Raw genomic sequence first — 24,627 nt, 5'->3', positions numbered from 1 at the left:
GGACTCAGTTTCCTTTTCTAAAACGGGAATAATGACAGCACTTAGCCCTTAGTGCCTGACACATTGTCAGTGCAATATAAGTGTTCGTCATGACTATTCACTAAAGATGCTTGGGAGCGCTGAGGAGGCGGGGTGGAACTGGACATGGTCCTGCTGTCCTGATGAGCTTGGCCTAGTGGGGAGGCTGACAAGTCAACCCACAGTTGTGGTCCCACATGGAGGACACTTGGCCCAAACTCAGGGATGAGGGGCTGCCTTCTGGCAGAAGTATTGGGTTGGCCAAAAAGTGCGTTCAGGTCCATATGATGCTATGGAAAAACCATAATGAACTTCTTGGCCAACCCAATAGATGGTCCCACGGAGGTGGGACCCTGTTTTTCCCACTGCTCAATCTCCAGCCCTGAGAACTGGGGCCCGGCACAGAGCCAGTCTTTGCTGGATGAACAAGTGAAGAGCTAGCTGAGCTCTGTCCTGAAGGAGGAGCAGGACAACTGCACTCCCCTCCCTGGGTCTCAGTCTTCTCACACATGAAGAAAGGGCTTGGACCGGAGTCCAGAGGCCTTGCTGGCTGTTCTGATAGAGGTGGGATGCGGAGAAGGAAAATGAGGGTGGAGGTGGAAGAGGGGGTTGGGAAACATAAGGAGGATGGGGTAGGGGTTTCACTCCAAGTGGTGGAGGCGGGGATGGGGGATGGGAAAGTAGAGGTGAAGGTGAGTTCTGCTCCTGCTAGAGAGGGGAGCTGAAAAGGATTAGGGGGCCTGAAACATCCTCCCCCCACCTTGCCAATACCAGCAGGAGGCAGCCCAGGGTTAATGGCATGACACCCCTGTGGCAGTCCGCCCGATGGGCTTCTGACGCCTTTTCTAATTTGGTGAGCACTGAAGATTAGGAGGCAGGGAGAAGAGAGTTTTCCTCTCGCAGGTTATTATCCTGCCAACTCCCCGGGCGCCCAAGGGAGGGAGTCAGCGTGTTCCAGGAGAAAAGGAAGCAGGGCCTGGCATTCTGGATCAAGTGCCCCTGGGGAGCGGTGAGGGAGCCAAGGCTGGTGCAAATAAAATTGATGCTATTAATGGATCTGGTGCTGGTTGAAATGGGAGCAGCAGCCGTCACAGCAGCGGCAGAGCCAGTGGGAGGAGGGAAGGGGCTTCTTGGAAGTAGAACTCACAGATGCTGAGCATCTTTGGCTTGAAGAGACCCAGGATTTGCCTTTTCTGGAAAAAAAAAAAAAAAAGGGCATCCTGCCTGTGCTGGTCACATGATCCACCCCCCCACCCCCACCCCATCCACCCCTCCTCAGTCTAGGCCAAGGGTCTAGAGGTCTGGGTTGAGGCCAATCTCAGTTCCTCAGGGAAAGACCAATGCCTCCAGGCTGCATGTCATGCGGACATGGATCTAGAGAATTCCATCTCACACCTGGCTCTGCTCTCAGCTCACACTGGGCGGGGGGGTGGGGGGGTGGGGGGGGAAAAGGGAGGCTGTGTGTGTGTGTGTGTGCGCGTGCTCAGTTGTGTCTGACTCTTTGCAACCCCATGGACTGTAACCCGCCAGGCTCCTCTGTCCATGGGAATTCCCCACGCAAAAATATTGGAGCAGGTTGCCATGCCCTCCTCCAGAGGATCTTCCCAACCCAGAGGTCCAACTCATATCTCCTGTGTCGCCAGCATTGGCAGGTGGATTCTTCACCACTGAGCCACCTGGGAAGCCCAAGCTAGAGGTGGGCCCAAGCCAGGCTATTCTGGACTCAGAAGGGGGCCCAGGATGGCTCTGTTGGCCAGAAAGAACATCCATGGAGGCCTGTGCCTGATGCCTGAAGTTCCCCATTAGCCCATTCCAGTTGGGCTAAGGCTGGGTGGTGTCCTGGAAAGAGCCCAGCATGGAGGCCAGGAATGCTGAGCTCCAGTTCTCCCCTGACCCACCGAGAAGATGGGTGCCCTCAGCCTGGGTACCACCTCTCCTTGGGCTTCAATTTCCCCAGATCTGAGCATTCTGTTCTTTTGGGTCCTGTAGAGGCGGTGGCCAGTGCTGAACTGTGCCTGCCTCTCAGGTCACACATGGTCTCCTCTGGGAGCTCTCCCTACTCAGTAAGCACTGAGACTGCGGGGCTTAGGGGGCCAGACGGAGGGGAAGGGGCAGGGGTGAGGAGGGGCTTCTGGGGGAGGGACCTAGCACAGGCAGGGCCTCGGGAAGACAGGTGGGAGAGAGGCACAGTCCCCTTGGGGGAGGAGGGGTCCCAGGGTAGCTTTGAGGGTTTGGGTGGTGGCGGCCTGGTGAGGAGACCTTTTCAGACCAGTGGGGGACCTAATTATTAGACAGCCCAGGTGAATCCTTTCAAACAACCCCACATGTAACAAAATTATTGTCATAATAAATAAATAATAATAATGGCTGGAAAAAAATCAGTGAAAATGTTCTTTCATTAAACTTTATACAGGGAACTTGTCAGGTGGTTCAGTGGTTAGGGCTTCGCCTTCCAGTGCAAGGGATGTGGATTCAGTCCCTGGTTGAGGAGATAGGGTCACATGTGTCTCTTGGCTAAAAAGCCAGAACACAAACAACAGAAGCAATATTGTAACAAAGACTTTAAAAATGGTACACATCAAAAGAATCTTGTATAATCATATCAGCCAATAAGTAATAAATAACATGAATATTATACTGCAGAAAAGATAAAAGTAATTGACTAATACTTTAAAATTACATTAATGGCTCTTTTGGGGACTTCCCAGGTGGCACCAGTGAAGAACACGCCTGCCAATGCAGGAGACATAAGAGACGCGTATTCCATCCCTGGGTGGGGAAGATCCCCTGGAAGAGGGCGTGGCAACCCTCTCCAGTATTCTTGCTGGGAGAATCCCATGGACAGAGGAGCCTGGTGGGCTACAGTCCATGGAGTTGCAAAGAGTCCGATAAAACTGAATCGACTTAGCATGCACGCAATGGCTTTTTTTGGGCTGGGAAGAAGGAAATACGTGGAGGAAAGCTCCCCAAAGACTGAAGTCAGCAAGCTGCTGAGAATGATTTGCACAGAGAATGACAGGAGTGAGTCTGTGACTTTGTCTTTGGAAACGCTGCACATCATGGTTTATTTTTGAATCTGCCCTTTAGTCGCAGGGATGTGTAGAACTCCAGGAGCTGAGGTACTGAGACTGAAACCGGCACTAATGACCCTGAATTGTTACAAACTGACTCCGGGAGTGAAGACTGTATCGAGGTTTGCGCTTTCCAAGCTGACTGTAGCCAGGAGAGTTCTTCAAACGAACTCCCTGTACAATCTCTATGAAAGAATAAGTAACAGAGATGCGCTCATTTGAAGTTCTTGTCTATATTATTGAAACTTAACAGTAACTGCAGTAATTGCTTAGAACATAGCACAACAGAAGATTCTTTTTTTCCTCCAAGGGAGGAATATTTTATCTCTGACACAGAATTGCTGGCACATGGTGATAAGAAAAAAGCAGACCGACTTTTAGTCAATTTTATTGTTTTAAAGTTCTCATCACACAATGAACCTTTTCTTTTCCTTCACCTGAGGCAGACTGTTCCCTCTACGCCCCCCCCACCCCACCCCCCCCCCACCCCGCAACCCCAGTTCTCCAATGGACTTTGCATATTCACTGCCCCTCATTCCCTTGAAACCTTGGCTCCAAACCCTTCCCAATCTGTGCAAGTTAAGAAAACAGAAGCAAATAGCAATATATGTTAATCGTCGTCGTTGTTATTTTTAAAAAGTAAAGAACCTAGTAAGTTTCTATTAGGATCTGTACCGTGGCCTAACTGTTACATTTAGTATGTCACATCCGTTAGTTCACTTGATGTCCACAGTTGTCTTAGGAGGTAGGTTTTATTAAGCCCATTTTTATTGATGAGAAAACTGAGACTTGTGAGGCTCGCATACTTTCAGTTTACACAGCTGGCAAGCATCAGAGATGAATTCAAACTCCAAAGCTCATGCTCTTACCTACTGTGCAATGGACGATACAATGGCTTTTATTTATTTATGGCTGTGCTTGGTCTTCATTGCTGTCTCTAGTTGTGGTGTGCGGGCTTCTTGCTGGGGTGGCTTCTCTTGTTGCACGGGCTCCAGGGCACTTGGGCTCAGTAGTTGTGGCCCATGGGCTTAGTTGCTTCACAGAATATGGCATCTTCCCCAACCAGGGATCGAACCCATGTCCCCTGCATTGGCCCTTAACCACTAGACCGCCAGGGAAGTCCTTACAAGGCTTTATTTGATTACATATCCAATGAGTACAGCCAGTAATGTTGCAGAGACTCAGAGAATAGGGGGTTATTTCGAAAGGCCAAGGGGTCAGAGAAGACTTCCTGGAGGAGCGTGCTCTTCATTTTGGCTTTTAAAATTTTAATTAACAATTTTTTTGGTCTCGCCATACAGCTTGTGGGATTTTAGTTTCCCAATTAGGGATCAAGCCCTCACCCTCGGCAGTGAAAGCTCAGAGTCCTAACCACAGGAGCATCAGAGAATTCCCTTCATTTAAGCTTTAAAGCAGACTGCCCTCAGGAGCATTACTTGCCTTGTCCATACCACTTCATCCAGGTAAAACATGCTTTGTCTTGGTGACCGGTCAGGACAGAGCTCCTACCATCCCAGGCCCAAATCTTTTCCTTTTCCCATCCCAAGGCTACCTCTCTCTCCCAGGCAGTCTTGCTTCCTCTGCCACTCCTGCCTCTGGCTGACCCTTACCTGATTCTGTTCTGTATTGTACTCATTTGCAGACACTGAAGAAAAATGCTTCCCCACCACCCCTTCATAGCTTCTCTCATAGCTCAGTTGGTAAATCATCTGCCTGCAGTGCAGAAGACCTGGGTTCGATTCCTGGGTTGGGAAGATCCCCTGGAGAAGGAAATGGCAACCCATTCCAGTATTCTTGCCTGGAGAATCCCATGGAAAGAGGAGCCTGACAGGCTACAGTCCATGGGATCGCAAGAGTCAGACATGACTTAGCGACTAAACCACCACCACCACACCCCCCTACCTACAAAGAAATGCTTTATTTCTATTTTATTTACCAAACACTTACTGAGGGCTTACTATGTTCCAGGCCTCTTCTAAATATCAAGTCTTTCAAACATGAGCTGTTCAGTTCTCATCATAAGCTGATGAGGTAGTTACCATAATTGCCTCCCTTTTGCAGATGGGGAAACTGAGGCACAGATATTCACCCAGTAAGTGACAGTTGAGATTCAAACCTAGGTCATCTGGCAACAAATGCCATGTATTTAACCACCAAGCTAGGTTTTGAGAGCAGGACGGGTTCTTTAGTCTTCTCTGCATGCCTGACAAACCTGGCCCTCAGGTCTTTTTCCTACAGTGTCAGACGATGCGGAAAATTTTCTTTGAATGAACTGAACCAGGTGAGTCTGACACTTGGTTCCTGACACTATGGGGGTCCAGCTGGATCCAGTGGTTCTCAACTGGGGATGGTTTGTCTCCCTCCTTCTTGGGGATATTTGACAATTTCTGGAAGGATCTGTAGTGATCACAAGTGGGAAGAAGTGTGTGTATGTGATGTCAGCACGTAGTGGGTAGAGGCTAAACACTGTTAACACCCGGTAATGCACAGACCAGCCCCTGAGGCTCAGTTTTCTCCTCTCTATAGCAGACTCTGGTCAGGGGCAGCCAAGATAATGGCCAGGAAGGTAACTGCTATTGTGACCATTATGGGCTGGGGAGTGTGGGGCTTGGGGTAAATCCTGCAGGCCTGAGCCTGCCAGATCCTGCTCCTCCAGAAGGAGCTACTGTTTGTATTGTTGGGGGGAGGGGGACAGACCTTGCTCCTCCCATTCCTCCTTTTCAGAAAGAGGGAGAGATGGGTTGGGAGTCCCACAGGAGTCCCAGGCCTGCAGGTCTCCAGGAACAGTAGGCAGAAGAACCAAGGGGAGGGGAGGCACTCAAGGGTCAGCAGTGGACCCACACACACACAAAGACAGCACTTAGTCATGTCCGACTCTTGGTGATCCCATAAACTGTAGCCAGCCAGGCTCCTCTGTCCATAGGCTTCTCCAGGCAAGAATACTGGAGTGGGTTGCCATTTCCTTCTCCAGGGCAACTTACCGACCCAGGAATTGAACCCAGGTCTCCCACACTGCAGGCAGAAGCTTTACCAACTGAGTTACCCGGGAAGCCCCGGCAGTTCGCCCAGCCGCCTGCAAACTGGGCTCTGTCCCATTGGGGCCTGGAAGCCACTTCCTCAGACAGTAGCAATTATCGCAATCAAACAGTTGACACCAATTACGCACCAGGCCGGAGAGGCGACAGCGGCTGCGCACGGGCACCTCGGCTTTGCATATCTTAATGTGGACTGACAGATGCTGACCCTCAGGGCCACCAGGCTTGCCAGCTCTCAGCTGTTTCTGTGGCACCCATCTTGAGAGCCAGATGACTGCCAGGGCCCCGCTCCTTTGCAGCACAGAACTGACTGCATCTGGAAGGTGGAAAAATTCATGCCCCCAAGGTCCCTGGAATCTGCAGTGCAGGGAGCACGGGGTTGGGACTGAACCCAACCTTCCCAGGAGGGCTGAAGGTGCCCAGTGTCCTGGAGTGCAGGGTCCAGGCAGATGGGAAGTGCCTCGGGAAGTGCCCACCAGGTCGCTGCTGCCCCACTCAGGGAACCCACCAGGCACCGCCAAGGGGTCGCTCAGCTTCACACTGCGAGGTCTCACTTTTTGTGCCCCATTCCCAGGGAGAAGAGAGGAGGAGAGTCTTTTAGGAAGAAGAGCTCCCCTCAACGGAAGCTGGTCCTGGACACTTTCTTTTCTTTGGGGGTAGCAGGGAGGACAGGTGTTATGCAGTATTTTCCATGCTGTTCTGCCACTGGTAAAGAATCCGCCTGCAATGCGGGAGACCTGGGTTCAATCCCTGGGTTGGGAAGATCCCCTGGAGAAGGGAAAGGCTACCCACTCCAGTATTCTGGCCTGGAGAATTCCATGGACTATACAGTCCATGGGGTCACAAAGAGTCAAACAGGACTGAGCGACTTTCACTTTTGCTTTCACTTTCTGCTGGGAGCTAGGGGTACCAGCCATACACAAGGGGCTGGGCTGCCGGCAGCAGAAGCCCCAAACTCAGCCTGCACTGTGGGGGTGGGAGGATGGATAGGCCTGTGTTCATTACATGGTGTAGGGCAGTTAGGGACTCGTGGAGCTTCAGCTTTTCCTGACCTGTAAAGGCCTTCCAGTTTTAGGATCCCCCAAAGCAGGAGTTTCATCATAAGGGAAGTCAGGGTCAGGATTGGAACCTGAAGCGTTGATTTCACCAGGGCAGCACACTTTACCCGAACTTACTTCTGACTTCATCCTCCTCCCTCTTATACGGTGCAAATTCCTGTTTGTCTCCTGACCCTGGCTCCATCCCAGGAACCCCAGAAGATTACTAGGTGGCAAAGGAGAAACAAATCCAGTTCAGGGCTGGTGTTTCAAGTATAAAGCACAAGACTTCTGTCCACTGGCGCCTCTCAGCCTCCGCAAGGCTGGTTGTGCCCTGTGTACCTGAGGCGTGCTGTGCCATGAGGCCCTAAGACAGGAGGCTCCTGGCCATCTTGCATGTCTCCTCTTTGCCCCCAGGCCCTCCCTGGGCCCTATTTCCCCTAGCCATCAGGCCTCCCAGAAAGTCAAGGGCTGTGGTGGGAGGGGCGCCCTCCTGAGGAGGAAGACTTGCCCCGGGGGTAGGAGGCAGATCACCTTAAAAGAGCACTTTCCCAGGCAAGCTGTTTTCCTAATGTGCACCGAGGGGGTGCCCCCAGCCTCCCTCCAGATTTCCTAACACACCCCTTGGGCTTCCCATCGCCCTCTGGGGACTGCTAGCGCAATCTCTTAGACGCACTTCCATCCTATTTTCTGATCTTGTGAAGAGGAACTCTTCAGAAAACTGAGGATTCTTCCCTCTCGCAAAGGTGTTCACACCTCCCCACTGTTCAAAGGGAAAAACAGCATTAGGCAGGGGAGAGGGTCCCAGAAGAGCTGGGAGTAGGGCTGGGAGACGGGGGCCATGGAGCTCTGAGCGCCACCGACGGGCGAGCTCCCACTGGGCCCTTAGAGGGCGCCTCCTGCGCGCTCCCGGAGGGTTCGGCCCTTGGGCCGCCCATCCTTTGCCCCGTCACGAGGATGGAGTGGCGCCAAGGTAACTGCCCTATTTTCGAGACGTGGCCTGGGGACTCCACTTGAGTCTCAGCGGCGTTCCTGGCTGGACGTCTGGACTGAAAGCGCAGTTTCCGCGTAGGTATCCTGAGGCGATCTCCGGCCTGCGGAGGGCTCCCTCCTGAATCCACCTCAGAGGCCCAGGGATTCGGATTCTAGGCCTTCAACTTGGAGAAGCGAGAGCAGAGTCGTCGGCGCGAGAGCATCAAGGCTACGCCCTGAGGTCAGGGCAGCCGGGCGTGGCGGCGTCCCCTCCGGCCCTCGCCGCCACGTGCGCGTTCCGTCGGGCGGCCGCGTGAGTCACCGTCCCCGCCTCGTGTGGCGCCGGGCCCGGGAGGCCGAGGCAGACGCCGGGCCCGGGTGCCAAGCGGAAGAGGGTGAGATCCCGCCAGTGCGCCGGGCAGAGAGGAGCCCGCGCCCCTGTGCAGGGCAGGCCACCACCGCGCGCCCCACCGCGCCCGCCCCGCCAAGCCCGGCGACTTTAAACCCAGCGCGTGGCGGCGATTCCCGGGGCCTCCGCGAGGGCGGGCGACGCTCCTGACAAGGACCGGGGAGTGTTTATCTGGATATCGTGTCAGCAAGTGCATCGGCTTTAAAAGGCCAAGCGGGGTTCCTGGGGATTAACGATCAGACACTGGGAGCCCTGTTCTCTCTGTCCCCGCCCTCTTTCCCACCCCAGGAACAAGAAAAAGAAAAATCTGTTGGAAATGCACTTTTTCCCCCTGCTCCCCACCGCCCCCTCCTCCTTCTCCTTCTGCTTTCACCGACTTAAAAGAAAAATAAAATACATTCCAGGAACCAGGACGGCTGCGGAGCAAACTCAAACCAGAAAATGCTTAAAGATGTTTTAATGACTTAAACACAGGGCCGGTTTGTGTCTAAAAGTTTCCACATTAAAAAAAAAAGAAAAGCAAATTCAATATTAAATATCCTTCCACCTCCTCCTGGGCCCCTCCACCAGCCTCTCTGCCCCCTCCTCCTGGTTCCCCTGCCTTCTGGGGGCTCCTCGGCCCAGTTTTCCTCTGCATCTCTGCTTTCAGCTGTGGGCTATTAGCACCCGGTGTGAACAGAGACCAGGCCCCTCCATAAACTTTATATTCACATTCCAAAAACGAAAAAACAAGGAAAGGGGAGAAAAACAACACCCTAGGTACAGGCCCAAATGCTCCTTCGAGCAGAGGCCACCCCTCCCCCCGAGTTCAGGGCCAGAGGAACTGTTAACTAGCAGCTGACAGATTTTTACAGCGTGAATTAGACCCTCATTTGGCTCAGGATTAGCCCACATCTTCCATCTCATTATTGCTCTGCGTTGTTGGAGCCCCCTTTCTTGAAGCTGGGGAGTTGCAGATAGGTCTTTGGGGCCCTGATCAGATTTCTCACTCTCTGAGCTGGGGTGGGATGGGGTGAGGAGACAGGAAGGCACAGGTAACCGGTGAGACTTGGTGGCCAGCTGGAGGGCCTGCATGAGGAATTTGTCAGGTGAAGTGGACTAGACACCTGCCTTGTGATGGAGACGCGTTATGTGGTGGTAATGCGGGTGCGGGCTTAGAGACTGATCTTCTCATTATTCCGAAGGATCACAGACCTTGGGAGCAACAATAGTGATCGTAAGATTTACTGAGAACTTACTTTTCACTTTCATGCATTGGAGAAGGAAATGGCAGCCCACTCCAGTGTTCTTGCCTGGAGAATCCCAGGGACGGCGGAGCCTGGTGGGCTGCCGTCTATGGGGTCGCACAGAGTCGGACACGACTGAAACAACTTAGCAGCAGCAGCAGTGGCAGTACTATATGTCAAGCCCTCTATAGTCCCTTTGTATTTCATCTTCAAATTAATCCACGATGTGGGTACTATTGTTATTTACGCCCATTTTACAGATGAAGATGCTAAGCCTTAGAGAGGATAGGAAATTTACCTGAGGACCCAGCCAGTAAGTAGCAGAGGCAGAATTCAAACCTAGGACTAAATCTAGAGTCTGAGCCTTTAGGTCAAACTGTCTCTAATGCCAAGATCACAGTGGGTGCCGACTATGTAAACATCTATTTCCAAGCTCCTGGTTTTCATTTCACTCACTGAGTTTTAGGAACTTTAAGCCTGAATTCCTGTTGGTATAGATAGCTCTGACCATCTTCTGTTATCTGTTATTGGTGTTTAATTGCGAAGTCATGTGTGACTCTTTTGCGACCGACCCCATGGACTGTAGCCCACCAGGCTCTTCTGTCCATGGGATTCTCTGGACAAGAATACTGGAGTGGGTTGCCATTTCATCCTTAAAAGGGGATCAGGGGACGAACCTGAGTCTCTTGCTTGGCAAGCAAATTCTTTACCACTGATAACAGTAAGCCCCCTGTTATCTAGCGTGAGACAAAGACAACGATCCCCCACTTATCCTGGATCTACCTCCTGGATTCAAGAACTATTAGGATAGGAAACTGACCAGGCTTCTCTCCTTCTCTTCCTGGACCTGATGAAGGCCTTTACAGGGTGTCATTTTTCATGAGGTAGTTAGGCATTTTCCAAGAGGCCTGCGGAGAGAGAGGGGCATTCATGTCACCAGAATGGAGAAAGGCTGAAGAAGCTGGAGTCCTGGGCAGCTGCCCAGATGTGTGGCCTCTGAGAGCTTGACTGCAGAGGCAGCTCCAGCTGTTGCTGCTGCCTTCTCCTTCTTGTGAAGGTCAGTGCAGGGTGGGGAGAGGGGAGAGTGGTGGACCTGCTGGTGTCCAGACCCAAAGATGTGGTGATGCTTTGGTTTTCTTAGCTCGAGAGCTCTTCATGGGAAAGGCTGCTTTGTGGACAGCACTTACGACTCAAGGGTCAGCCCAGAGCAGGAAAACGTCTGGGAATTCTGGAACTGCTCAGAATCTTTTTTTTTTTTTAAGTGGAAATTTGAGGAAATTTTGAAGCATATGTAATACTTTGACTTTAAGTGCCCTTTACAAAGTTAAATCACTTTGTCAGTTTAGGAATGTAAAAATGCTTTATGTATAACTTGGTTTGCTCATAAAATATCTTCATTTGGGTGTATTTAGAAATGTGAGGCCAGAAAAGGAAAGTTGAAATTCGAGGAAAAACCTACAATCCCTTAACTTGGAGTGAGAAACCAAATAGAAACTTCTTTATAACATTTGCTTGTCTCCTCGTGGGGTTAGGTACTTGTGTGGTTCTAAAGGTTGGGGGCCCCCATCTCTTTTTGGCCTCATCCCCTGGCCTATGGGATCTTAGTTCCCAGTACCCGTGACCCGTGGGCAGTGGAAGTGTCAAGTCTTAACCACTGGACCTCCAGAGAAGTCCCTAGTCTCCTTTTTTCCTTGTCTTCCTGATACCCTCTGACTTCTAATCTTTCTTCCCTGGAGCAGAGAGTCTCCTTGAAGTTTTCAAAAAGTTCCCAAACTCAGTTCATTCCAACCAACACTTATTAGGATCCTTTAGAGATAGTAGTGTGAGTTAGACCCAGTCTTTGCCCTTGGGTGCCAGATGCAGGCCACATCAGAAGAGGACACCAGCTGTTTATTGAGTACTTTCTATGTGCCAGGCACTATATTAAGTGAGACACACAGTTAAACCCAAGAGTTGAGTCTCATTACATCCATTTTACAAATGGGGAAACCGAGGCACAGATTAAGTAATTTTCTCAAGGTCAACTGGGATTTGAATCCAGGTCGTCTGAGCCCTTACCCATCCCTGTATCCCCAGGCCAGGAGGGCTCCCTGGAAGCTTAATGAGCACTGAAGAGAGCACGCTCCCTGTCCTTGGGCATCTCAAAAGGGCTCTTCGGGGAGATGACCCTGGGGTGGCTACAGAGGCAAAGGAAATGGGAAAGAACATTCTAGGCTGAAAGGATGGCAGAAAGAGGCATCCCAGTATAAACTCCAGTACTGAAGGCCAAGAGATAAATGATTTTTGGAATTCCTAAGAATGTAAACAAAGCATGAAGTCAGAGCACACAGGGGGAGGCTGGAGAGACAGGTAGGAGGAGAGCCAGATCACAGCAAGCCTGTTTCGTGCTTGCAGTTAAGGGTATTTTCTGTAGCAGGTGAACAGCCATCCAAGGGTTTATGGCAGGGAATGATGCAAGAAATGTGCATTCTTGATAGAATTCTCTGGGGGAAGGAAACCTGGCATACAAAGGACTGGATACAAGTGAGACTGGAGGCGTGAACACCATCTGGGAAGGGCTTGACACTGGGGGTGGAGAAATGGCTTGAACCAGAATGATTTTTCCTATCATTTCTATTGTAGTCTGCCTTATTCCATTGTGTGTGTGTGTGCTCAGTTGCTCAGTCATGTCTGACTCTTTGTGACCCCATGGACTGTAGCTTGCCAGTGTCCTCTGTCCATGAAAATTTCCAGGCAAGAATAGTGGAGTGGGTCGCCGTTTCCTACTTGTGAGGATCTTCTTGACTCAAGGATTGAACCTGCATCTCTTGTGTCTTCTTCATTGACAGGTGAATTCTTTACCACTGCACCACCTGGAAAGCCCACCTTACTCCATTAGAGATTCTCAACTAGATCTCTGACTTCCTAAATTCTTTAAATTCTAAATTTTAAATCTAAATTCTTCTCAGAATGTTTCCTTATTTTCCACCCATTAATTGCTCACCACTAGGTAACCTGACCCAGTTCACATTACTCAGTTTCTTCTCTGAAAACTGGCCTGTTGATTACAGTGAGGTGACCATGCGGGTGGGTGGCTGAGTTCAGTCCTGATTCCACCTGTTACACGATCATTAATAGCAATCCCTTTCACTCTGCACCGTGCTCTTGTTTGAACTATGAATCATGTAGTCACCTTAGTTAAAGCACATACACACAAAAAAACAATTGGATCAAAGCCTTGAATCTAGATGGTATCAAATTGTGTGTAGGGTGATTAAAACAATCTTACTTGTTTCAGTGATAACTCCTTCCTGCCTTCTTTTTCTTCCTTCCTTTCGTTCCTGTCTCCCTCCCTCTGTTCCTTCTTTCTTTTTCTTTCTTTCCTTATTTCTTTGTTGTTGTTTCATACATAAAGAAAAAGAGGTTCAAGCGCATTAAATGAATTGCTGAAACCACACATGTGGTAAGAAGTAGAGGTTGGGGTTGGACTTGAACCTTCTGATGTCCGCTATACCACAGTTTCTCTTTTATGCTGCGATAGATTAAAGATGGCCGCATGCTCTTTGCAACCCTCTCATTCAAAGGTGGAGTCTAACCTCTTTCCTTGAACCGGGGTTGGCCTTAGTGATTTGTAAAACCAATAGAATGTGAGAAAAGTGACAAGGGTTGAGTGAGTGACAGAATTAGGTCCTGAGCCAAGGTGTCCCGACTCCAGGTTCAAAGCTTCCTTCCCTCTTGGCCTCCCCACATCTCACCTCCATCTTCCCCTTTGTCCTAGGGGCATCCTCTCAGCCCTTCCACTCACCACTGATGCCCTGCATCTCCATCTAGCATCAGATTGGAATGGGCAGAGGGATGTCGTCTTTTATCCGCACATAAAGATCTGAAAATGGAAAAAAGTTTAAGTTTCACAGCCCTGGAGAAAAAGAGACTCAGAGAGTGAATGCTGGGAAAACATGGGGGGAGGAGCGTGGTGTGAGAGGGAGACCCTGGAGGATATTTCAGTAGGTTAATAACCTAAGCTGTTGCCAAGTTGAAATTAGAAAGAGGAAGGTTCTGCCTCCTGAATGTGGAGGAGGGGGGCTAATCCTGTCCTTTGATAAATGGATGACATCCTAGCAAAATGAGATGCTCCGCCCCAGTGGCTGCAGGGGGACACTGGGCTGGGGAGGCAGGGGTGGGTAGGAAGCTTTGGGAGCCCCAGCAATGAGGTTAAGATGCAGAACTGTGAGGCACGGGGACATTAGCAATGAAATTGCAGTCACTTTGGCGGCTCTTTATTAAATAACTTGCAATAGCGATGATGGGCAGAGGTACTGGCTCAGTTTGAATTACTCACCTCCCTACCCCGGGCTTTCTGGGGACCTGTCCCTTCCCTCTGCCTTTCTGGGTCCTCTCTAATCAATTCCCCAGCTCTGCTCTGTCCCTTGTCACTCATTCCCTTTGGTTCAGACCTGGACTTGAATGACCTTTAGCAGCTACAGCTTTTACCGCCTCTGAATGGATGATGCTTTTGAGGCTCCCAGGGGGAACTCAGGGACTCTCCTCCCCTGCTCCCTTTCCAGTGTTCTCATCTCTGGATAGTGGCCTGGAGTGAAGAAATCACTTGCCTTTTGTACATTTAAGGAAGGCCCAGTGCTGCTTGGGTTTTCCCAAAGAGGGCTGACTTCCACCTCCTGGGAGCCCCTGGGTACAACTACTCCCAGCCCTCTGGGGATGTATTTTTTAAATCTCTTTTTCCCTAGACTTTTATACCTCTAAAATTCTCAGAGGTAGAAACTGTCCCCTGCAAGCTTAAAAAGAGCTCCATTCCTCCCAACTACAACAAATTCCCCCCAAACCTCTACCCTCAAGTCTTCCAAATGTTGGGGGAAAGGCCAGACATGATTTAGTGGGATGATTTTCCCCACTAAAAAATTTAGTGGGAGTTTAGGCAAAGCTCTTGAAACCTAACTCAAACGATGCAATGACAGTTTATTCCAATTCTCTCCATCTTTCATTGGGAAAAAAATGACTGAGATTTTTATACATGCTGGGTGAAATCCTAGGCAATGGGGATTTAGAAGAGAAAGGGGATGTGGCTTTGCTTTCTCAGATGGCTCAGTTTGGTGGAGGAGACTAATGATAATAATTACGAGTTTATTAGAGCTGTTACAAACCACTTCATATGTATCACAACCTATGAGTGTGTGTAATATATGTACCATTTACTTCTCACAACACTATGACACCACTATTACTTGAACTTGTTAGCTTTGAGGTGCATATGTGTGTGCTCAGTCCCTCATTCGTGTCTGACTCTTTGTGACCCCAGTCCTGCCAGGCTCCTCTATCCCTGGGATTCTCCAGGCAAGAATACTGGAGTAGGTTGCCATTTCCTCCTCCAGGGGATCTTTCTGACTCAGGGATCAACCCCACATCTCCTGCAGCTCCTGCATTGGCAGGTGGATACTTGACCACTGAGCCACCTGGTAAGCCCATTACTATTACTATCCCCCATTAAGTAGTGACAAAATGAGGTACGGAGTGGATTAGGAACTTGTTCAAGGTCACACAGCTAGTAATTGGCAGAACTAGGATTTGAACCCAAGCTGTTTGTCTCTAGCTCCAGAATTTATGCTCTTAAAAACTAAATTACAATTCAGTGTAATTACAATTCAGGGGAGGTGGTTAGTACTGGACAAGAATGAGCTGTTAAAGATAATCCAGACAAACCCTCATATCAGCTGAGAAACTGAGGTTCTGAGAAGTTGAGTGACTTTCCCAACGTTAGGATTACTAAGTGGCTGTTGAACTCACATCACCCATTCTAATGAGTCTCTTTCCCTTCCTCCATCACTGCCTGGAGTCTGGGAGAGATGCACGCAGTGGGGGAAAGGCATTCCGGGTAGGAAGCCCGGCAGGAGCCAAGATGGAGGCTCAAGATTCCTGGCAGGTCTGGAAATAGCAAGTGGAGGGGGTGCAGCTGGAGCACCTGAACATGGGGGCAGGGAAGGATGAGGCTGGAAAGGGGGCAGGGTGGGAACGGGTTGGAAAGGGTCAGCATATTTTGCTAAGACAAAGAGGAGTTATGAAGGATGCCATGATCAAATGCTCTTCATTGACGTTCTCTCTGGCCATCGTGTGGAAGGAAATGAGAAGACATACAAAGAACTGACTTGGTGGAGGGCAGGGTGTCCCCAGGGATGATCTGGTGTGAACAGGACACTGCTAAGGTGGTTAAGACGAACATGTAACAAGGACAAAAAGGGGGGAAATATAAACTGCCTATAGGTTAGAGCCCTAACTTAAGGTTTTCATAAAGTTAAAAAGAAGCAAGTGTCAGGATGAGCTGAGAAGCCTTGGGCCAATGGGGTTTTGCTAATAGATAAGAGAGAGAGTGAGAGCCTTCAACTGGTATTTTGCATTTATCTTCATAAGGAGAAGACTCTGGATAGATGAGTGGAAGGTAAGTGGGAGTTAAGAGCTGCAGCCTAAGAAGGACTAAGAGACTGTGAGACAGCTCTTGGGTTCTCTAAGCAAATTCAAGTCCTCTGGGACAGACCCAGGGAAGGAGCTTGACCAAGGCACATCAGTGTCCCTGGGGCCACCAGGGAAGACTGGGATTCTGTACACCACTGAGCAGTTATCCAACACTAACCTCAGCTATGATTCCTGATGGGTTTCCTGAGGGTATGCTTGTGACAGTCTCCCTGGATTCCATCTTTATTGTTCAAGCAAGTTTTGTTTAAAAGGTACATATAGTTTCGTAAAAACAATACATCTGGATAGTTTAAAAAGTCAGAAAATGCTTAGAGGCCCAGACACAACCCAGCAGTCTCCTGCGCTTCACTCCCCACACCGGTTACTTGCCAGACTCTCTAGAGGTGCTGTTCTCAAACTTTTTTTCTTTTTCCTCTTAGCTTTTCAACATGTTCTGGTATTTACTTTCCTAATTTAAAGTAGTATGCCTCAAAGGCTGTCCCTTGCTTCACTGATCTTAGGTTGTTTTGTGAACTTCTCCTCATGAACATTACTAGTCCTCCGTCCCCTTCAGAGCCGGCGGAAGACTACTGCTGAGTCTCCTTCCGATTAAGAGGGACATGTGACTATTTCTGGCCAATGAGACTGTAAGAGGAAGTGATGCCTATCACTCCTGAGGCAGGACAAGCTCATACATTCTTTAGGGTGCCATGTGTTCAGGTGGGGGTAGCTACACTTTGGTAGAACCACTAACTGAGTCCCTGAATGACCTTATGGAGCCCCCTGACAACCCATATGAGGAAGACATAAACTTCTGTTACGTTATGCCATTTAGATTTTGGGGTTGTTACTATAGAATAACTCTGTCCATTCTGACTAATATATGTCTTATGAGTTTAGCCCACTTATACCCCTTTGCCAAATCCTACTAATTACATCTCAATTTTCAACAAATTAAAACAATTTTTTTGAATTTATTTTTGGCTGTGGCAGGTCTTAGCTGCAGCATGCAGGATCTTCTGTTGTGGCGAACAGGCTTCTTTCTAGTTGTGGTGCACAGGATCTGTCGTTGCTGAGTGCTGGGTTGGTTGTCCCATGGCCTGTGTGCTCATAGTTCCCTAACCAGGGATTGAACTGAATCCACATTCCCTGCATTGGAAGGCAGATTCTTAACCTCTGGAGCACCAGGGACTTTTTGTAAGTCCAACAAAAAGCACCAACAAATTTTTTATAAGATATACCTTATTACATTTTTCTACTCTGCTGCTGCTGCTGCTAAGTTGCTTCAGTCGTGTCCGACTCTGTGTGACCCCATAGACAGCAGCCCACCAGGCTCCCCCGTCCCTGGGATTCTCCAGGCAAGAACACTGGAGTGGGTTGCCATTTCCTTCTCCAATGCATGAAAGTGAAAAGTCAAAGTGAAGTCACTCAGTCGTGTCCAACTCTTCACGACCCCTAGACTGCAGCCCACCAGACTCCTCCATCCATGGGATTTTCCAGGCAAGAGTACTGGAGTGGGGTGCCATCGCCTTCTCTATTTTTCTACTCTATCACACTGTAATTTATCAGATCCACTCTTCTGTTTTATTGGAGAGAGATCTCCTGGAGCCTTCCAAACTTCTGCTCCAATATGGACTAAAGGCTCTCTAGATCAAGACAATTGTTATTCCCTGTTTTCTGGATTCTGCGTTGCCTTCTTTTTGGGTTTACTTTCTCTTCTTGGTGGAGCACATCCTCCGGTAGCTTTCTGGTAAAGGGTTATTGGAAGATGTACTGTTTGGACTGTGTGTGTCTGTAAATGTCTTTTTGCCATCCATATATTCAATACATGTTTGGTAAATTGTCTGGAGATGAAAGCCTTAGGTTGAAAGTAACCACGGCATAGTCACCAAAATCTTGGGCACACAGTTGGAGTGCATTCACCAGCCTCCTTTGCAAGAAAGTTCGGCCATGGTGTTAAATTCCCTCTCATGGAAATTAAAATTCCAGACCACAGGAAGACCTGTGTATGCTCTTCCATAATCTTCTCCTTTCTGGCAAGGTGGATAGAGGAGGTGAAAATGAAATTCTATGGGTTTGCAAAAACCAAGAGATGAAAAGAGTATCAGTTCCTGAATAACCACCTGGAGAACTGTCCTGCCCTGAACAACCACACAGGTATGTGATATGAGCTAAAAATAAACATCTATTGTGTTAAAAATCTATTACACCCGTGAAATTTTAAGGTCTATTTGTTATGCAGTCTTATCTAATTAGTACAGAAATTGATTCTACGAGTGGGGTGATGCCATCCTAAAAACAAAACTAGTGTCTAGGGGTAGGTGTGAGGAAACAAATATAGCAGGATGGAGAGAAGGCGATATTGCTTGTGCTGGGACAAAAGCACTTGATAAAACTGATACCAGAGATAATTTAACGTTCTACTGACACTGTACTTCCAGTGCGAGAGGTTAAAAACTACAGACCGGCTTTGTTGTCAGTTTTTTTACTTCACTTAGGTTGTCACCAAAGATGAGCTCAGGAAAGCATGTAGAGATTCACATTTGAAGAAACAGTTTCTGGATCTAATGAAGGAGCTGGTTAATAAGACTGAATAAGTCTTTAAGTCACAAAGACCATGAAGTCATCTCAGTTAAACAAAGGAGCTCAGCCCTGTAGTGGGATGAAGTTAAGGACATTGTCTCTCTAATAAGCCTCTTGCTACAGATGGCTTTACAGTAGCTGATATTAATTTGACAGCTAGAAATTGGCATAAGGACAAAGAGACAAAAAACAAACAAATAGATGCAAGAACCATGTCTAGGAAACCTTGGATGTGGTTACCGGCACATGTAACCAATGGGAAGCAAACAGATCAGAAATCTATCTGAAAGAAGAAATTTAATTCCCAAGGAAACCACAAACATAGCCTAATTTTTTATTATTATTTAAAAATTTTGGCCACATGCTCCCTGACCAGGGACCAAACCCATGCTCCCTGCATTCGAAGGTGGAGTCTTAACTGGACCACCAGGGAAGTCCCCCCAAAATCTTTAAAACAACATAGGATCCCCAAGTTTCCACGAACAACACATGGGTGGTGAAAGCAGTGAGACCCCGAAAAAGGGAATCCTCCCAATGCCCACTTCAGGTGTGAACACAGGAAATAACGGAAAATTTCCCAGAGTGCAGATCAGGGGTAATGGAAGACAATGGTTAGTGTCCAAAAGAGAGAAGGTGCAGGCTCCCGAGAGGTAATCATCTCCATTGCCAAGGCTGTGGATCCCAGCAGTGTTCCACCATTGTGATGGACCAGGGAGTGTGAGTTTCACAATCTTAACCACAATTATCCTATATAATGGGTGTGTGCAGGGTTGGACGGTGGAGCACAGTTCCTAATTCTTTGGACCAAGAGAGATTCCATCAGACTTGTTAGGAAAGACCACGTCGCCTAGAGGATGTGGACATGAAGTAGAATGCAGAGGCTGGGTGGGGCTTTGCTTTGACACCCTTGGAAGGGGGCTGAGTGCATTCTATGAGTGGCAAGAAGGCCATGCATGCCGCTGACTGTGGAAGAGACTCCTAGCTGGGCTTTCAGACTCGTTCTCTTCTTTCTGGGCACACAGATGGGGTTACAGTTCCCAGGACCCCTTGTTGGAAGGCAGAGCCACGTGGCTAAATTGTCTCCAGTGGAACATGAGTGGAAATGATGTGTGTCGATTTCAGGCTTGGTCTGTGCAGACTTATCCCGTGTGTGCAGCCTCGCATGCTCTTCCTTTCTACTGGTTGGCTATAGACAGAACATGAGGGCTGGACTTCCCCGGTGGTTCAGTGGTTAAGAATTCACCAGCCAGTGCAGGGGACACAAGTTCAATCCCTGCTCCAGGAAGATTCCACATGCCTCTGGGCCACTAAGCCTGTGCACCACAACTACTGAAGCCTGCATGCCCAGAGCCCGTGCTCTGCAACAAGAGAAGCCACCGCAGTGAGAAGCCCATATCCCAAACCAGAGAGTAGCCTCTGTTCACGGCAGCTAGGGAAAGCCTGCATGCAGCAACAAAGACCCAGTGTAGCCAGAAAAAGAAAAAAGAGTGCTCCAGAGCAAGCGTCCTAACCTGGGGTCCATGGACCCAAAAGTCAGGGTGGGGGGTCTATGAACTTGGATAAGGGAAGTATGTCTTTATTTTCCCTATCCTTGAACTGATATTTAGCATTTCGTTTTTATTACGGCTGTAGATGACAAACTCCAATAGTATTATCAGTGCTTACGATTTTGTCACCAGTAGAAATCACAGATAATTTCATATCACATTACAGTTCTTGCAGATGTCTCAAAATATCATTATAGTCATCACTTGGAAATTACGGCACTGATTAGACCTGCCACGGGATTGCACGTAATTGCAGCCTTCCTGTTGACAGTCGTGTAACACAACTGGCCAGCGCTGAGCGGAGGAGGAGTTCAACCACCAAATAGTGAAGTCACAAGTTCTTATTGGTAAAGAGAGATTTGTGTTGCTTTCCAGGGGTCCCTGACTGCCATTGTTGGTCAATTAATATGTGAAGGGAGGTGAGTGGTTTTCATTGTTTTTTCTTTTTTAAAGGCTTGCAAAACCAGATGATTCAAATAAGAATTCTTCACTTTCCTTACTATCGGGAGGTATGCAGACCACAAATGTTGTTAGCCTTCCCATCAATAAGTCTTTAAAAAATAAATGCAACTTCATTTTCAAGTTTAAAAAAAATTTTTGGCCGTGCCACGCAGCATGTGGGATCTTAGTTCCCCAACCAGAGATCGAACCTGTGCACTCTGCATTGGAAATGAGGAGTCGTAACCACTGGGAAACCAGAGAAGTCCATAAACGCAGCATTAAATCACCTGTGCTTTTAACTGTATTGTCTTATTAGCTAATGAATTAATATGGAAACATGTATTAATTATTACATCACAGATTGTCTTTTTGTATTTTGATAACTGTATGTCCATATAATTGGTTTGGTTTTTACTGCTATGAGCTGTGTTTTACAGATTAAAAAATATCCTGAGAAGGAGGCCCCAGGCTTCACCAGACAGCCAAAGGGGACCAGGGCACAAAAGAGTTTGGGAAGGGAGCCTGTGGTACAGTTGGGTCCCATGGGAGGGAGCCTGCCTATTGCCTGAACATCCATCCAGGACTATTATGTGAGCAAAAAATAAACTTGTGTTGTGTTAATTTTAGGATTTGTTAACAGGGCATATCCGACCTCAAGCAAAGACTCATCCATTGATTTGTCACTTGGGTTGTTTCCTCTAAGCAGTTCAGTGCCATACCAGTACTTGTTCTGTGTTCTCTGCTGTGTGTAATCCTCACTCCCACAAATTAAAAAAATGTTTTAACTTAATATTTTTGCTCTGAAATTTCACATGTGTGCCCTAGAATGGCTTCATTACTTTTGCCGGACCCTCAGTGGGCCTTTTTAAACCTGGCAACTCATCATATCTTTTAATCCGGGAAATTTTCTCTTAGGCAATGTACTGGTTAGCTATTGCCATGTAACTCATCACCCCCAAAACTTAGTAATCTAAAGTCATTACAATCATTTTATAACCTCTGATGGATCTGGGGAAAGTTCAGCTACATGGTTCTGTCTCAGGGGGTTGCAGTCTGATGGTGGTTGGAGCTGGAATAGTGAGGACTAGAGCAGCTGGGGTCTTACTGGGCATCCCTCTCTCTTCTCGTAGGCTGTGTGCTCTCTCCACATGGTCTAGCTTGGGCTTCCTTGCAGCATGGTGGCCCTGGGGCAATCAGATGGCTTCCATGGCAGCTCAAGGCTCCAGAACAATACTTCCAGCAGCAAAGTGGCAGGAGAATTACCTTTGATGACCTTGCTTTAGAATTCACACAGGCTGCCCTCCCCCATACTCCACTGGTAAATACAGTCAGGAAAACCTTTCAAGAGCCAAGGTTAAGAGAGCTAGACACCACCTCTTGATGGGGTATGGCAAAATTCTAGAAAAGTGTGTAAGACAGGATCTATTGCAGCCATCTTTAGAAAATACGAATATAACCTGCTGCCATTGCCTCTTCCTTTTAGTCCTTTCCATTAGATTTCTCCTAACAGTCAGTTTTGATCCTCTGGACTAATCCTTTAATTTTCTTATCTATCCTCCGTTATTATCCCTTGTTTTATCTTTTTGTTCTACTTTCGAGGAGATTTCATTGGCTTTATCATCAACCTGACTTTTACATTTGGACTACCATTTTTATGTTTCTTTCTTTTTCAAAAAATTTATTTGGCTGCTCCAGGTCTTAGTTGCAACATGTGCAATCTAGTTCCCTGGCCAGAGACTGAACCCCAGCCTCCTGCATTGAAAGTGTGGAGTCTTAGCCACTGGACCACCAGGGTAGTCCTTCTTCTTTTTTTTTTTTTTAATAAATTCTGCATCCTGTTTTCATGTCATGGGTCTTCCATTATCTTTCTGAGGCTATAAATTATAATTTCTTTGAATCGTTCTGCTTTCTATAATTCCCTCTTTTTTAAAATGATTTCCTTTCTACCCTCCTCCTTTATTAATTTTTCCTTTAATGTTTGAATCTTTTCTCAGATACTTGTTTAATTTTGGATGTTTCTCATTGGAAGCCTTGGTGGGCTTATGGGCTCACATGTCTTGATCAGGTGGCCAGTGGCTGTTTTTATTGGAAGTTCCAGATCCACTGTTTGTTGGTCTTTTCTGTGGAGTCATTTGATTTGGCTAGAGAAGGCTTCTCTCATCTTCTGTGCAGGAGCTCAGCCACTGGTGTCCAGAGTTGAGTGGGAGGGTCAGTCTAGGGAGCTGTTCACCAGGTGGACTCTGGTTTGATTTTTCTTGGGTCTGCCATTTACAGAGGAAGTGGAGGACCACAGCTGCAGAACAGTTCACTCAGGACACTGTAGGTCCAAAGTGATGGCTTGGCACGTGAGCAGAGGTGTGGAGAGAGCAGGAGATATGAAGCAGGAAAAGCAGGCACCAGGTATGGGCTGCAGATGTATATTTGGAAGTTAATAAAGGTGGTGTTAGTGGTAAAGAACCCACCTGCCAATGCATGAGATGTAAGAGACAAATGTGGGTTCGATCTCTGGGTTGGAAAGATCCCCCGGAGTAGGAAATGGCAACCCACTCCAGTATTCTTGCCTGGAAAATTCCATGGACAAAGAAGCCTGGCAGGCTGCAGTCCATAGGGTTGCAAAGAGTGAGGCATGACTGAGCACAGCACAAGTTAAAGTGAAAATGTATGGATGGTATTCAAAACCATGAGATCACTATACTGAGTTGAATAGCATCTCCCCCTTGCCTGGCCCCATTTATGTCCACCATGAACTGTGAATGTGATCTTATCTTATTTACAAATAAGTTTTTGAACATTTAATGAAGTTAAGGTGAGGTCATTCTGGATTAGGAGAGGCCCAAATCCAATGACTGGTGTCCTTTTAAGAGGAGGAAAATCTGGACACAGACTTACAAGACGGAAGATGTCCATGTGAAGATGGGGGCAGAGACTGGAGTTTTGCTGTTTAAGCCAAGGATTGCAGGCAACCCCCAGAAGCCAGGAGAGACAAGGAGAGGGTCTTGCCTAGAGCCTTTGGAGGGAGCATGGTGCCTTGATAGACTTCTAGCTACCAGAGCTATGAGAAAATATACCTTTAAAAAAATTTTTTTAATTGGAAGATAATTACTTTACAGTATTGTGGTGTTTTTTTTTTTTTTGCCGTGTATCAACATGAATCGGCCATAGGCATACATGTGTCCCCTCCCTTCTGAACCCCTCTCTTACCTCCCTCCCCACCCCATCTCTGCTTTTAAAGCCACAAGGTACTTTGTTAGTGCAGCCCAGGGTAACTAGTCCAATGACTAAGGATGTGTGTGTAGATTGTGGGCAGGGGTCTCCGAGGATGGAGCTCTGGGACACTGACTCTCTAGGAGGTCAGGAAGGAGAAAAGGTAGTGCAAGAGAGACTGAAAGGTCGCAGCCAGGGAGGGAGGAGGATGACTGGGAGCGCTTGATGTTCTAGAGCAAATGTGAAGAAAGTATTTCAAGAAGACAGGAAACCCCAGATGCTCCAGATACATTGATAACAATGAGGACTGAGAACTGATCATTGAATCTGGCCAAGAGGAGGTCACTGGAGACCTTGACTTGTCCAGTTTTGGTGGAATGATTGATGTGAACTAGAGGATGGAGAGAAGGAAGTGCAGGTAGCAAGTAGACAGTGACTACCATTGCCCTTGGTTTTATAGCCAGCGAAGAGAATTTGCTCACCTCATCCTTATAGCAACCCTATGAGCTGAGCGTCGTTGTTTATAGAAAGGGAACACAAGGCCCAGTGGTATTGGAGAATTTGTCCCAGCCCTTGCCAGACTGAGAGTGTAGAAACCCAGGTTTTCAGAAACAAAAAACCCAAGCTCTCTCCATGTTTCCAA

The 24,627-nt window shown here is 48.0% G+C and overlaps 1 long non-coding RNA gene across 2 annotated transcripts; it reads right to left on the bottom strand.

The window, feature by feature from the left end:
- Positions 1-8,183: 8,183 nt before the first annotated feature.
- On the bottom strand, positions 8,184-13,626 carry LOC132343614 (uncharacterized). Of its 2 annotated transcripts, none has more exons than XR_009492533.1 (3): positions 13,553-13,626; positions 10,589-10,676; positions 8,184-9,736 (listed from the first exon to the last, which is right to left on the bottom strand). It is a non-coding gene; the product is annotated as an uncharacterized lncRNA (long non-coding RNA). The 2 variants fall into 2 exon arrangements; XR_009492532.1 differs by lacking the exon at positions 13,553-13,626 and adding an exon at positions 13,037-13,531.
- Positions 13,627-24,627: the final 11,001 nt, after the last annotated feature.

This window comes from Bos taurus, chromosome 23 (genome assembly GCF_002263795.3).
Source record: "Bos taurus isolate L1 Dominette 01449 registration number 42190680 breed Hereford chromosome 23, ARS-UCD2.0, whole genome shotgun sequence".
NCBI lineage: Eukaryota > Metazoa > Chordata > Mammalia > Artiodactyla > Bovidae > Bos > Bos taurus.
This window is presented reverse-complemented; position numbering and strand designations above follow the sequence as displayed.